This window comes from Xenia sp. Carnegie-2017, unplaced genomic scaffold (genome assembly GCF_021976095.1).
Source record: "Xenia sp. Carnegie-2017 unplaced genomic scaffold, XeniaSp_v1 HiC_scaffold_24, whole genome shotgun sequence".
NCBI lineage: Eukaryota > Metazoa > Cnidaria > Anthozoa > Malacalcyonacea > Xeniidae > Xenia > Xenia sp. Carnegie-2017.
In genome coordinates, this window is record NW_025813487.1 from 14,941,887 (window position 1) to 14,956,800 (window position 14,914).

At 32.4% G+C, this 14,914-nt stretch overlaps 2 long non-coding RNA genes across 2 annotated transcripts; one reads left to right on the forward strand and one right to left on the reverse strand.

Moving 5' to 3' along the window:
• Positions 1-750: 750 nt before the first annotated feature.
• Positions 751-13,726, reverse strand: LOC124451617. Its single transcript, XR_006950569.1, has 3 exons — positions 13,716-13,726; positions 5,246-5,251; positions 751-849 (listed from the first exon to the last, which is right to left on the reverse strand). It is a non-coding gene; the product is annotated as an uncharacterized LOC124451617 (long non-coding RNA).
• On the forward strand, positions 3,600-4,524 carry LOC124451616. Its single transcript, XR_006950568.1, has 2 exons — positions 3,600-3,675; positions 4,062-4,524. It is a non-coding gene; the product is annotated as an uncharacterized LOC124451616 (long non-coding RNA).
• Positions 13,727-14,914: the final 1,188 nt, after the last annotated feature.

A 14,914-nucleotide genomic window follows, 5' to 3' on the forward strand; every position in this document is an offset into this window, starting at 1 on the left:
AATCTTAACCTTAACCTGGAAGTCGCCCGCCTTCCCTTAATCGCTTCATATGAAGTCCACAATATTCACCCATGGAGCTTCGCCCACATGTGGTGAGCTTTCCGGGCAAAAACCACGCACACTTGTTCTTTCCTTGCCTAATGGCTGTCGAATTTTTCGATATACACTACGTGAGAATTTATGTCTAAATAATAATCACATCAGAACTAATAGACCCCAACGGCCGGCCGCGCGGGCGCGGGGGGTGGGCCGGCCGTCTTTGGCTCCTGCCTTTGTCCTGGGTTCGACATTCGCTGTAATTATGAAAGCATACGTACGCGAGCTAGGGCTGGGGCGCTTAGATTTGTGTATACTCCTTCTCAAAATGTCAGTGCGCCAGAACCGGCAGCCTCTAGACCGAGGGTGCGCTAGAACTGGCAGTCTCCAGACCGGGGTTGTGCCAGAACCGGTAGTCTCTATACTACTTCAACATAATCTAAGACAAAAAACAAAATTAGAATAAATTTTGTGTAAAAGCTAGTTTTCTTTCAACTGCATGTTTCACACTCCTAATTGTGACTTCACCATTTTTAAATTTAGGATATATAACTGAAACACACTCTGTGCCATCATCATTTTTTTTTCCTCACTCCTTAAGTTAGCATTGAAATGCATTGCTGCTATGATGTGTCTGGGAGAAGATTACATTATTTAGTTTAGTAAATTATTAATGTAAATAATTTTAAGACATTATGATAGTACCTTGTTACCATTTCTTGATATGTGAAGGCAATCATCTTTGGAGCAACGTGGTTCAAAACAGAGTGGAATCCTTCCAAGCAAACTGTTTGAGCAAGATGGGAGGCTTTCCTACATTTTGGATTTAATTAGACCTCACATCACTAAAGTTTACACACATCTTAGAAAGTCTATTAGCCCTGATTTAAAGCTTGCTGTCACACTGCATCACTACCGTGAAATTGGCACCACATTCAACAAAACACTCATCACAACATTCATCACCACATTCAACTAAAATTTATCATTCAAAATGATAAATCGAAAAATCGTCTTTAAAACACGTTTTCCATCAAATACAACAGTAAAAACAATTCTTAACTGTTTATTACTATTTTACTGTCCTTAACCATCACAAAAAATGTATAAAAGTCAAGAAATTGAAGAAAACACTAAGATTTATATTACAGTGTACTTTCCATTTCTTTTCATTAGCCTATAATTTAAAAACCACACGGTAGAATTTTTTTAAACTTGGCCATATTGTATATATTCTTATTGTCTATAACATATCCAAAATCTGGAGATGGCACAAAAAAATAAGTTGTAGAAAATCATCGACATAGTTTGATGACACGAATGCACGTAATATGATCCTATATAATTAAGTTGAGAATTTCAAGTCATTGCTAAACAAAGGCCTGTAAGTAAAAAACTTCACGGTAGAATTTTCCTAAACTTGGCCATATTGTAGGTATTCTTATTGTACATAATATAGCTTTTTTATTAAGTATGTCATTCCAAGTACATTATGTTTCTTTGAATAATAAGAAAAGACAAACTTCAAATAATATCATTTTGCTAACTTAAGATTTGTGTTATTAAATCAAGATGAATGGTTCTAGTAAGATTGGCAATTCATTCCAATTTTTTGGCACACCAATCTTGCACTGGCAAGCTTGCATAAAATATTAACATGTTTTCATCTTTTCTAGGACAGATAAATCTTCCAGCACCGGTCTGTCTACCTCATGAAACTGGGAACCCCATGCCATTTGTTTTAGTTGGAGATGAAGCATTTCCACTAAAGCCTAACTTGTTACAACCATATCCTGGCAAGCAACTTGATTGCAATGCTAAACAGATTTTCAATTATCGATTGTCTCGTGCACGCAGGGTTATTAAAAACTCATTTGATAGGTATCACAAATCACAGTTATTTTTTTACTATTGAATGAATTTACTTAAAAAATGAAATTATGGTGTACTCTATTGATAAATTTTAGGCATCCTTGCTCAGCTATGGTGGTTATTGTTCAGAACAATAATTGCTGAACCAGAAAAGGCAGCATTGTTAGTTAAAGCAATATGTGTTTTGCACAACATGTTACAAACTGTTGGTGATCCATCTTATACACCTCCAGGATTTGCAGATTCCATAGCTCCCAATTGGCATCTGTGCAATGGATTCTGGCGAAGGCAATCCAGTGCAGTGCTGGAAAGTGCTGTAAGGCTGGCAGGCAGAAATTCGATAGCTGAAGCAATTTCTGTACGTCAGCACTTTATGAGTATTTTGTTAGTGAGCATGGTTCAGTTGAGTGGCAATGGGCTTACTTAAATCAACACTGAACACTTTTCCTTGTAATTAATTTTTGTCAAAATAAACTTGAACCTTTAAAAACCACCTTTTTTGTTTGTGTCTTAACACATTGATGAATTATTATATATATATTTTAAAAAATCACTTTAACAACAGATACTTAAGATAAATCAATTGAAGAATAGTCACTTTGTTCATTATTGGTTGAGCAATGCTGGTGGGCAGGAAGTTTTGTTGCATTGTTAGAGGCAAAACTTGAAGAGAAGTTGATTGTGATGAAAAAGAATTAGGGTAGCTTGGTTCTCTAGGAGTAAAATACTCAGCATTGAACACTGCAGCTTCCTTAATCGGGTTGCAATCCCCATACAGAAAAAATGGGCATCATCTTCCTCATGATTCAATTGCTGGTCAATGGACTTAAGCATCTCATCATAATCCATGGAGCTTTTCCTCTTGCATGCTTTCTAGGTTTTTCGTGCAAGTGTTGGAGCTGTAGAAGTTGGTGTTGTTATTGATGGTGATGGTATGGGTGAACTGGGTGAGTTTACAAGAGATGATGATGTAGATGGTTCGTTTGATGACTGAGCTGATGTAATCACAGGAAAGGTTGTTGGAGTATTTAATACATCCAAATTATTGACTGGAGAAGGCGCATTTGTTCGTTTATGTTGATTAGATGACGTGTTATAGTTAACAAATTAAATAGACTTTCATGTATAATTAAAAAATTGAAATGATATTAAACAAATAGCAAACCTTTTTTTATTGAAATCCAAATACCAATCAAAGTGTCGCCACTATTTCCAGTTCGGCTCGTCAGTGGCAGCAGCACCACTAGCTCTTCTAAGATCGTACTGCCTTTTGTACTGCATGAATGAATCACGCAGATTAGACCACTTTTTCATGATAGTGTCAACTGTAAAATGTTTAAAAAGTAATGGAAATGCATGATTTGATATAAAAAGTGTCGGCGGACTATCAATAATACTCACTATCACACGCCAAGTCCGTAATTTTATCAAATTCATCCAAAACATCTTGCCAGTGATGTCTTTTCTTGTTCCTCGAGTCCTTATAATCCGGGTGACTTTTATCATACAAAATTGGTTTTTCTCGCATCAGATTTATCAAAACCTCTTGGATCGTGACTAAAACACAATGATCTAGTACCCATTCTACTAGATACCTGACTCAGCCAAATTTGTATAGTAATGATGAGGCAAATTTCTACGCGGCCGCCATTTCCAAAGGTGGCAAAAGCACAATGGCGGCATATAAAAATATTAAGTCTGTGCTGAGAGAAATCGACTTTGAGAGCGTTTTTATGATGCTGTTCTACTGAAGTTGCATTAAAAATGGTGAGTAATTTCTTTAATATTGTTAAAATGTGTAAAATTTTTAAATACTTGAGATAGAGCGGTCTTAACGTGTATTTTGCGACCATAAACTAAAGGCTGAGAGTTACATAAGTATGAACTACTAATCGTGAGTATTTATTAATTTACATCTTCTTTGCTGTTCTCTATGCTTTTTTATCGTAAACCAAAAACATATTTACAGAAAAAAAGCGACAAAATCGCATAACAGCTATCCAGAACTTTGATTTGAACACAACGTTTACGGTTTATATGAATTATTTTACCTGAACAACATAATTTTAGATCTATTAACAATATGACTGCATCGTTGTAAAATGCGCTTATTTTCACTATTTACAATAAACCACTATTAATTATTTTTTTAGGATTTACATTTCCTTGGTTGTGGTGTGGATGTTCATCGAAGTCGACTAGATTCCTTGAAATAAAACAAGCTTCGTAGATTGCTGGCGAACACCAATTTTGTTTTTGTGGAGGATATCTTTATTATATTGCTTACCATAGGTCGAAAGTCGTAAATTGATGTATTTTTCAATGATCTGTTTGATAAGCTGTGATGAATGTAGATCTTCAGTTATTGCTTCGTGATCAACATCATGCTCGTTGAGTTCAGGAAACAAGCTCTTTTCTGCAAGCTCTTGATTAATAAGATGAACCATTATAGTCTTCAAGTTTCTCCTGCTGGGAATTTTTTGTTTTTTTGAACGAGTTTCATGAATGAGGACTTGAAAAGCTCTTTCAGATGCAAATATTATTTTGGTCACACCATTAGAAGGGAGAACAAGACCACCACGATTCTTCAAACTGATTAAAGATAAAGATGTAGTAGTTTGGAAGTGTGAATAATTATGATCATGAACGGATGATGATTTTTTTGACTTGAGCAAAAGAGCTCTTGCACATTCAGTACAGGTGATTCTATTGATTATCTTTTTTACAACAAACCCAGCAATATATCCAAGTATTGCTCCTTTTATGATGACAGTGAACATGATTCTAATCCAGAAACTAAACTACTGACATATTGTGTGTCCTTTGGTGTCATCTCTTCTACTTCAAAGGCTGGAGCATTTCTTTTATTCCATTTTAATGAAAAAATAGAACCAGCAGATTCATTTTCGAAAGTCAAACAGTTTGCATGCTTGGAACCAATGATGGAATTTCTTAAAAGAATTTTTCGTAGACTGGACTTAAATTGTACAATATCTGGATTATTGTTGAAGCCATTCTTACCACGTATGCATGCAAACAGCAGCTCAAGGTGGTCTTGGGACATTTTGTATGTTAGAATGTATTTGAAAGGATCATGTTCCCTTGTAAGGAGAATGTGAGCCAACTCTTTAATGCTCGATGCTGCTACTACAAAACCGAGAACAAATGTTCCACCATTTCCACCATTTCCACACTGGCTCCTCCACTGCTAGAGCACCACTTGCAAGCTTTGCCTCACATGACCGTCTTTGCTGGTGAAACGTGTCACGAAGGTTAGCCCACTTTTTCTTCACATCTTCATCTTTTAAAAAGATGGAAAACTTAACAAACATTCGACATAATACTGCGAGTATAATTCTATTAATTATTCGAATCCCGTTGAGTCACCTGAATTTTTCAGGTTCATGAGACAATTGCTTAAATTGTCCAGCAAAGTGCGAAGATCATATCTCATTTAATTTCAAACACCGCACTGCATATAACATTCAATCATAACAAATTATTTAAAACTTTACCTGAATGATCAATATTGGTCGCAACTTTCCGTTCCCGAGCAACATCCTTCCAATTATTTTTCTTTATATTGCGTGTATCTTTATAAGCAGGATGAAATTCGTCCCACAAACATCGCCTCTCTCTCACTAGCTCAATTAATATTTCTTGCCAATCGGCCATTTTGCCACAGCACAGTGAAAGCAAACATTTGTAATGTGATTTTTTTGTCCAATCAGAGTAACTATACAACAGATTACTCGTCACTCGTTGACGATTTCGGCACAGAACAAGGATTGTAACAGAAGCGTCACTAGATGTCGGAGCCTTTGATGTTCGTGCCCCTGTTTTGAGTTCTACAATCCGGGTATTTTAAACGGCGGCCATGTTTCCAGCCGGATGAGTGCAGCCCAGTGAACTCCATATATATATATATATATCTGGAATGATAACGACAATACATTTTATAGATACAAAATTGAAGCCAAAGTCCTAGTCTCTTGCGCGGTTTGTTTTTACGTCAGTTCCAGTCCTTCAAAGTCAAATATTCACGCGGTTTGTACGTCAGTATCATTCCCCTGAGTGCCAAACATACACGGCCAATATAAATTTGAATACAAATTGCAAAAGCATAAACATATAAACAACATCACGACAAACAACACACGAGGCCAACTCCTCGCAAAAGGTTATTTTTTACAGCTGAAACTTTACTACAGTGTGTTCGTTATAACTTACAACTTGTAACGAGGAAAAGCCAACTGAAAATTACACTGTTCGCTAAAAAGACAATACAATAGAAAATATGACGAGAAAATATTCAAGCATAAATTTTTCTTTCGTCGGAAGGTAAATTTTCAAACGGTGTCAGACAGTGTTTGTCTTTTTTTGTCATTTCAGTGGATTTAAAGATCTGTTTTTCCGAAGAAAAAGAAACTTGAATATCCAGTTTCATAAAAAATATTGAGTCTATAACTCGCATTTTTACTTTTTACAGAGCGATTGTATTTTTCATCGATTTTGATAGTGCTTGAAACACTAAATGGTTGTCATCTCGCTATCAATAATTGAATATCCTTAAAGACTTTGCATGTTTGTAAATGTAGATCGTCCAGGTTGGTATAGTCCTGAGAAGGACTGTTTTTGTTGTTGTTGACTGACGTTTCGACAATCTTAGCGGTAGTCATCTTCAGAGTCAAAAAAATGACTCTAAGTAGTCATCGCTAACATTGTCCTTCTCTCTTTGTCCAACAAAAACAGTCCTTCTCAGGACTATACTAACCTGGACGATCTACATTTACAAACATGTAACGATACTCCCGGGTTCAAACCATTTACCGTAAGGACTTTGATATGTTTTAAAGGAAAACCGCAGCGTAAGAGCAGATCGACCAAGTTCACCTCACATTGCTTCTCGATTTATCACTTTGATTCACTTTCCGTGAACCTTTTCATTCCAAAAATTTCGTTAATTTACGCTCTGATCAAGATCCGAACTCTACCATTACCAAGGGACAAATGATTTAAAAAAATTAAAATGAACACGCGAGGGACTAGAGCCTGACGTGTAATGACGAATGATGACGACATGTATTTTTTTGGCTTCAATTTTTGGCTTCGGTTATCATTCCAGTTATTCAAATGTCGAGTTCACTGGCGCAACCATTGAGTTCTATAATAACTAGAGCGGCTAACTTTACTGGGGCGAGGATGCCAAGAAAATGGCGGCCAAAGGACGTATTTCCGCTGAAATGATCGCTTTGCAGAAAAATAATATTCTCGACCGCCCCCTGGTGTATAAAGAATTTTTCAAAAACAAACACGATATCACAGAATATGGATATCGTAGTTCCATATTCTGTGACGATTCTTTTTTGGCATTTCTTTTATAATGCCAACACTTCAATCGTTCAATTGTTGGATGTCGTAGTTTCCACAAAAAGGAACATATCGCTTCTCACGGGTGAGGTAGTTGTTTGTTTTGTTAGTCCGTCAACGATTGAAAAGCAACTATACATGCATTTGAAAAGCCATAAATACATATTAAAGATCGTATTTTTAAGACTGACTTGAACGCAAAACATACTGATGTTTTCCTGTTTTTGTTTATAAAATTCTGCATACTTTTCTGTCATTTGTTAATGCATGAAATTGTAAATTTACCCATTTATTTGCAAAATAGTTTCCCTCAAGCAAAAAAGACCCTGCACACATTTTGCTCTGTGTATAAAGTATCAAAAAGAAATGATCAGCCCCAACGGTACCCATGATTTGGAGCAGAGCTTGTTATGTTCTAATTGCTGACAACATGCAAAGATGTTATTGACCAGGCAGAGTCTTAAAAAATTATAATGCTGTAAAGATAACTGATTTATTGTCTGTTCTATCCAGAGTTATTTAATTTGATCGTGGTCAAATTCTATGGATGGAGACAATGGATTCACTAAGGATGCCTTGAATGCTTTGAAGTTAAAGTTCATGATCCAAAGAAAGATGGCAAGAAGGTTGTGTGTGTTTTGATGCTTAATGAAATGTCAACTCACAAACATGTAAAATGGAAGGCCATAAAGTTTGTGTCTATGTAAACATTTGTACTGAGATTGATGATGAGTCGATGCAGATGTGAAGCTTCAAACTGTATAAGCCATTGGGTTTTATGTAACTTAATGTTTAAATGATGTCATATCTTTATCAAAATATTTTAGTTGAGTGTTGTTTGAATGTTACTAATATCTAATGCACTATACTGAAGCATTAAAGATTCAGTGATGAAACCTTCAAAGTTACTGTACTGTATATTTTTATATATTTCTTTATATTTCTTTAAGAAAAATTGAGCTTATTTAACCTATTAGAGTACAGAATGGAGATTTATCATATGCATTATTGCTGCTTTTTAAAGAAACGTTTTTCACTTTTCAAAGCTTTTCTACAAATTTTTTTTTCTTATTTTTTTATCATGAGAATGATGATATAGAGGTAATATAATACAATAACTTTAATTTCTAAAAGCTTTGAAGCTTCTAGCATAAAAGTACAGTATAGGTATGTAATTCATTTGGTTTTATTGTCTTTGTGCTATGACATATCTACTTGCACTTCATCATTCTTATATGAACAAAACACCAGATGTGGATACTCAGGAGAACAAAATGCACTACCAACTGCTTATGAAATTTATTATTGAGGTGAAAACTGTAAATTCATTCAAATTATAGTGCACTTTTATTGCAAATATAGAAAAACAAAACAAAGTGAAAAGAGTAGGTAGTACATAGGGATCACAAAAAGTTTACTTTTTGTTATCCCATACGCCCCATGTACTATACTACTTTTAACCGTGGGTAAAAACTATCTTTATAACAGCGCAAAATAAGACCATGGTTCAAAAGACGTCCCCTCAGCAAAAGGTCATGTAAAAAAGCTGTGTAAAAATAGTCATTGTTTCAAAGGGTAAAAACTTTCTTTATAACAGCGTAAAATAAGACCATGGTTCAAAGGGGGTCCCTCAGCAAAAGGTCATGTAAAAAAGCTGCGTAAAAAAAAGTCATTGTTTCAAAGGGGGTAAAAATCTCGAGGTTACAATCTATCGTTTAAAAATATGGAATCTATATGTTTTTGAAATATATAGGTGCGTTTAAATTTTACAAACGGTCTTTACAAACAAATGTTAAGAAAGCATCGTTTCTGGAGAGCATCCGCAGCATTAGAGCATAATGCAAGATCATGAAATGATCTTATTCAGATGCTCGAGCAGGGGAATGGATGCTCGAGAATTTGAACCCTGGTGGGGAAAATTTTCACGAAGTGAAAATTCGGTTCCCAGTACATCGATGAATATTCGAAGAATATTCGAGAATAACAGAGGCTTAAAAATGCTCTTCAAAACCGTCTTTAATAATCAAGTGTTAATAATCAAGTGTTATTAAAATATCAGTATCAGCGATAGCTGGTTTTGTAGCGGCGCGCGTGTCTTAGTGCATGTTTTTAACAATGGTTGTTTAATGTAGATAGCACATTTCATCAGCGCATGTATAATAATACAATGTTTTATAAATATCAGTAGCAGCGCGCTTTATAGTCTACGTGGTATATTTGGCAGACTAGTGGCCTTTTAACAATGGTCTTGAATCCAGCGCGTGGTAGAAATATTCTTTAATAATCAAGTGTTAATAAAGCATCTTTTTAAATCGTTGTTAGGGGCGAAGAATTTCAGGCAACTAAGCCTGAAATTTTGAGCGCAACAATGTCATAGATGCTCTTTACAAAATATGGAATCTATACGTTTTTTAATTTGTCTGTCAAGCGAGTGTTATATAATTTTTGTTAAAAGTGTTTTTAATAATTGTTTCAGGATTTTGAATCTTTTTGTATTAATTACTTGTTACAAACAGTTATGTGATATGTAGTCAAACATGAGGATTATTCTTCACCTTCATCTTTAGGCTTAGCTTGATAGTTATCTTTAATAAATTTTTTAATTTTTCGATTTCATCATTTACAAATTTTTAGTTGATAGAATATTATCTTCTATAGTAGCCGCAAAATTTGGTGAATAACCATTATATAACATAGATAATGTAGATGTATGTTGTGAATAAACTTGTATTTTGGATAATCCATTAAATGCTTTATTCCATTTTCTTGCCCATTCATTATAATTAATTGAAGCTGTAGATACTTTTGGTTCAATAATAATAGAAATATTGTTTATATTATCATCAACACAGTATACGTAATATAAATCTAGTAGTGCATCAGCTATCTTTTTTTCATTATCATTTGTTATTTTAATGATAAATTTTTTATTAATCTTATCTACCATAATATCTAATTTAATTGTTTTGGATTTATCAGATGTATTTATAAATAGAAGTGTAAATTCAATAAATTTAATATTGTTAAAAAGAATATTTATAATATCTTGTTGGCTACTAACATTTGAGTTGAAATTTAATTGGTTACTATGGTGTACAATTTTACTTTTTACTATATCATCTATTTGAGTTTTAGTATAGTGGTCATTAAATTTATTATCAACTTGAGTTTTATTATAATAGTGGTCATTAAATTTATTATCAACTTGAGTTTTATTATAATAGTTATTTAAATTAGAAGTCAAAGCATACTTACCATCAGCTTGTGTTTTAGTATAATAGTTAGTTAAATTAGAAGTCAAAGCATACTTACCATCAGCTTGTGTTTTAGTATAGTAGTCATTGAATTTACCATCAGATTGTGTTTTAGTATAATAGTTATTTAAATTAGAAGTCAAAGCATACTTACCATCTGTTTCAGTCTTTGTATAATATTTATTTAAATTAGAACTTAAAGCATACTTACCATTTGTTTCATTCTTGGTATAATAGTTGGCTAATCTTGAAACAAAAACATATTTATTGTCAGCTTGTGTTTTAGTATAATATTTTAGTAAATTAGAAGTTAAAGCATACTTACCATCAGCTTGTGTTTTAGTATAGTAGTCATTAAATTTACCATCAGCTTGAGTTTTAGTATAGTAGTTATCTGATAGATGTGTTTTATCTATAGATCCTTTTATATTTACATTAATATCTGTTTTATCATGCCCATAAAATAAGCTCATTTATATTATTCCTCAGATTTTATATCCGGTTTATTATTTTTATGTTCATAAATATATTTAATGGTTGTTATTCCACCAGATAAAACACCTAGAAACGATAAAAATGGTGATACTTTTTCTACTAAACTGTAAACATCTTGTTTTAAAAGGTCGTCTGATTTAAGCTGTTTTGTTAATTCTTTGGGATCTTCAATAGCATCAAACCCTTTTAATATATCTGAAAATTTTGATATAACTAAATTAGTTAAAAACTCATTAGCTTTTTGTAATCGTTTTTTCTCGTATTCAGTGTATAATTTATCAATAATTTTTTGACTAGCTTTTTTAATGTAAGCAACTGACTTGTCTAAATCACCATCTTCAGCTAGTTTAAGTAGTTGATCTCTTTTATTAAAACCCTCTTGCGGTTTATCTTGTATATTATCATCACATACAGCATCTTTGATAGTATCATTTGCGGAATCAATCTCATTAATTAGATCGTTAATTGTTTCAGGCTCTTTACGCTTTGGCATATATATATAACACATGTTTTATTGCGGAATAACAATTTTCCATTGGTATGGATATACAAGTTGTATTTCTAAATGTGCATACTTATTATTTTTTAATTTTTTGGTTATTTCTTCTATATCATCTTTCTCAACACCATAAAGATAATCATCAAACATGGTTTTCATATCATTGCGGTTTGTATTATAAAATGTAATTAAATAACTTATATTTTGGCAGTAGGGTTTAGAAATACTAGTCAATTGCTGTGTCACCACAATTGTAGAAAGCCCATAATGACGAGAGCTGAACCCTAATCGTACTAATTCCGATGTTCTATTCTTAACATCTAGGCAACTTGCACAGTCATCAAGAATAATAAGACTATTTGTACGTTTATATACATCACTAACATATTTTAAAACAATATCTACCTGATCTTGGTCACATTCTACTTTAATTAAATCAGAATCATTTATATGTTTCCATTCTTGGTAGGTTCTATTATATGATAATGTGGGGCATACTAAAATAATATAATCAAAATGGTTACTAAAGTTTTTTTCTAACATTCTTAAAAGAAAGAAGGTTTTGCCGCAAGCAGTCATGCCTAAAATAATCATATTAAAAGGTGTGTTCATTTATATATTACTGGTTATTTTAGTATTGAATACTTTGGAGATCATTATTTACAAATTGAACAAGAGCATCACTAATAACATAAATGTAACAGTTTAAATCTTTTGTATATGCTCTCTTTTTAATTTCTAATAGAACGCCATTTTGAGTATTAAGAATTCGTTTACCGTTACCAGCAATATTTTTTTCATGAAAGGTCCTTAAATCGATCAATAAACTGAATTTATTTTTATAGAATTTTTCAATTGACATATAGCAATCTATCGGAATAGTTCTATCAAAAAATTTTCTTGCTGCTTCATAAAATTGTTTTTTATTCATACCTTGATTAAAAATAACATTAGGAACACCTTCTATCGTTATTTTTACTTCATCAATGTTTGGGTATATAAATTTTTCACTATCACTAACTGAATTTTCTGTGAATAGTAGTACAATGCCTTTCATACTTTTACGTGGTACGTTGACATTAACATTCTGTAATGTACTTGATTTATCCCATTTTTCTATTTTCAAGAGAGTTATATGTTCATAAAATAGGCTTCTTCCTATAGAATATAGATTTGTCACCTCATCTGCAATTTCTTGATTTTCAATAGTTTCATATTCCAGCTGAATATTTTCTAATTCATAATCACCGATATTTTGACCGCTTTGAGCGATAAGTACTTGATCACTTGGTGGTAATGTTATTATGTATTGAAAGTTATTATTCATATTGAAAGGGCAATACAGACCATGGTCTTTAAGAATGCTATCAATATTAATTTTCTGTCTTACACCATAAATATCATACATTAATTTATCTGAAACTTTTTGAGAATCTCCATTTGTTTCAGCACTATCATCTTTCGAAATGAGTTTTCTTAGATTTTGGCTACATATGCCATATTCAATAAGGCCTTGTCGATCACTTTTCGGCATCCACAAGTCTTTGTATATACTTATAATATTATGATTATTGCAATCGTAAAGCGATTCCGAAGCAACTTTAATTTGGAGTCGATGTTGTAAAATCTGACTGAGATTATTTAGAAAGTGACTTTTTGTATTACTGATTTTAAGATCAAACGATAGATTAAGTGACCCAGGAACCAAACAACTATTCGATTTTAATTTAGGTATATTAACATAAATTTGTTCAGCCGGTTTAACACTACTAGGATTAAAGGTAATACTATAAAAAGTATGGTTACCTTTAATTTTCGCCATAGTAGTCCTTTTATAACCGGGTAAAAGCTCTTCTTGTAATCTATTCATATATATTAAAACATATTTTATTTTCTTCTTTGTTTATACTGATCATATATTAACAAAGCAGCAGCAATAGCTAAAACCCATAGATTAGAAGCTAACCATGCTAAACCTTTAGCCCCCAAGATACAGTCTGAGCGATAATATTCAATAATGGTCCTAACACTGGCCATAATTTCTTAACTAGATTTACTACAGACTTAGAAAATTTACTAGTAGCTTGAGCACCTTGCAGGATTGCTTTTCTAGCAGCAATAACAATGGTTGTAATTATCGATCCAATAGATATAGCTAAAGCTGATAATCCTGGTATATTTTCTTTAACCCATTCTTTAAACCGCTGTAATCTAGTAATGTCTTCTTCTTGTTTATTTCTTACATCCTCTTTCTCTAATTGATCTTCTTCTTCTCTAATTATAATTTCTAATTCAGCTGCTCGTTCGTGTAAATTAGTTAATTCATCAATATCGTTGCCAATACCATTTTCATTTTCTATTTCATCTATTTTAGCTATAGTTTTGTTTAGCTCTTCAGTAAAGTGATTTATTTGTGCTTCTATGAATTGCGGTCTTGTTCGTTTATCAATAGTTCCAGATGGAGTCATAACACCTATATGTTCTCTAAGTTCTTGATTAGTTATTTGATTGATATTTTCTGTATATTGATTATTTAAATCAACCATAGGCATACTCTTTTCAGTTTTTATAAATTCATCTTGCAAATTAATAATTCTTTTAATTTCGTTTTTAAATTGTTTAACAGCTTCTTTAGCAATTTTATTTTTATTATATTGTAATATTCCATTATTATTACGTGTCAAAACAATTATACCTTTTTTGCTTCGTTTATTTCTTGTATTTAATGGTTTGTAAGTAATATTATTTATATCAGTTCTACCTAAATTTAATCTAAGATTTATACCTTCATCATATGCCATACCTTTTAGGTGATTAAATCTAAACTCTTTTTTATAATTTTTTGTAATGAACTGTTCAACAGCAAAAGAAACTTCATTTTCAGGTCTATTAATATTTGTATAAACAGGAGTTGAAGTAGGAACATCAGGAAGAGTATTAGTTTTATTTGTCTTTTTTCTTATTGTTACACCATAATTATCATCAGTAAATGATGTTTCATCAATAAATTTAAAATCTTGCCAATCTTCATTATCATCGTTATTATCTTCATTATCATCGTTATTATCTTCTAATTCGATATAATCAAAACCTCCTTCAGCCATTATATAGATTACTCTATATTTTGTATTTCACTTTCAGGAATCCAACTATTATGTTTATTATCATAACCTAACCATTTAACTAAAACCATCTTCTTACCTTTAACTTTCTTACGTTTTAATATTTTTTCAACTCTATAAACATCATCTTTTTTATTTACAACTGATAGTTCTTCTTCATAAAATTTACCAATTATAGGCTCTCCTTCTAAATCTTCTATCTCATATAAATTCGGATCTCCTCTAATAACTTTAGTCACTTTAAAAAGCTCTTCTGTAAAATTTGC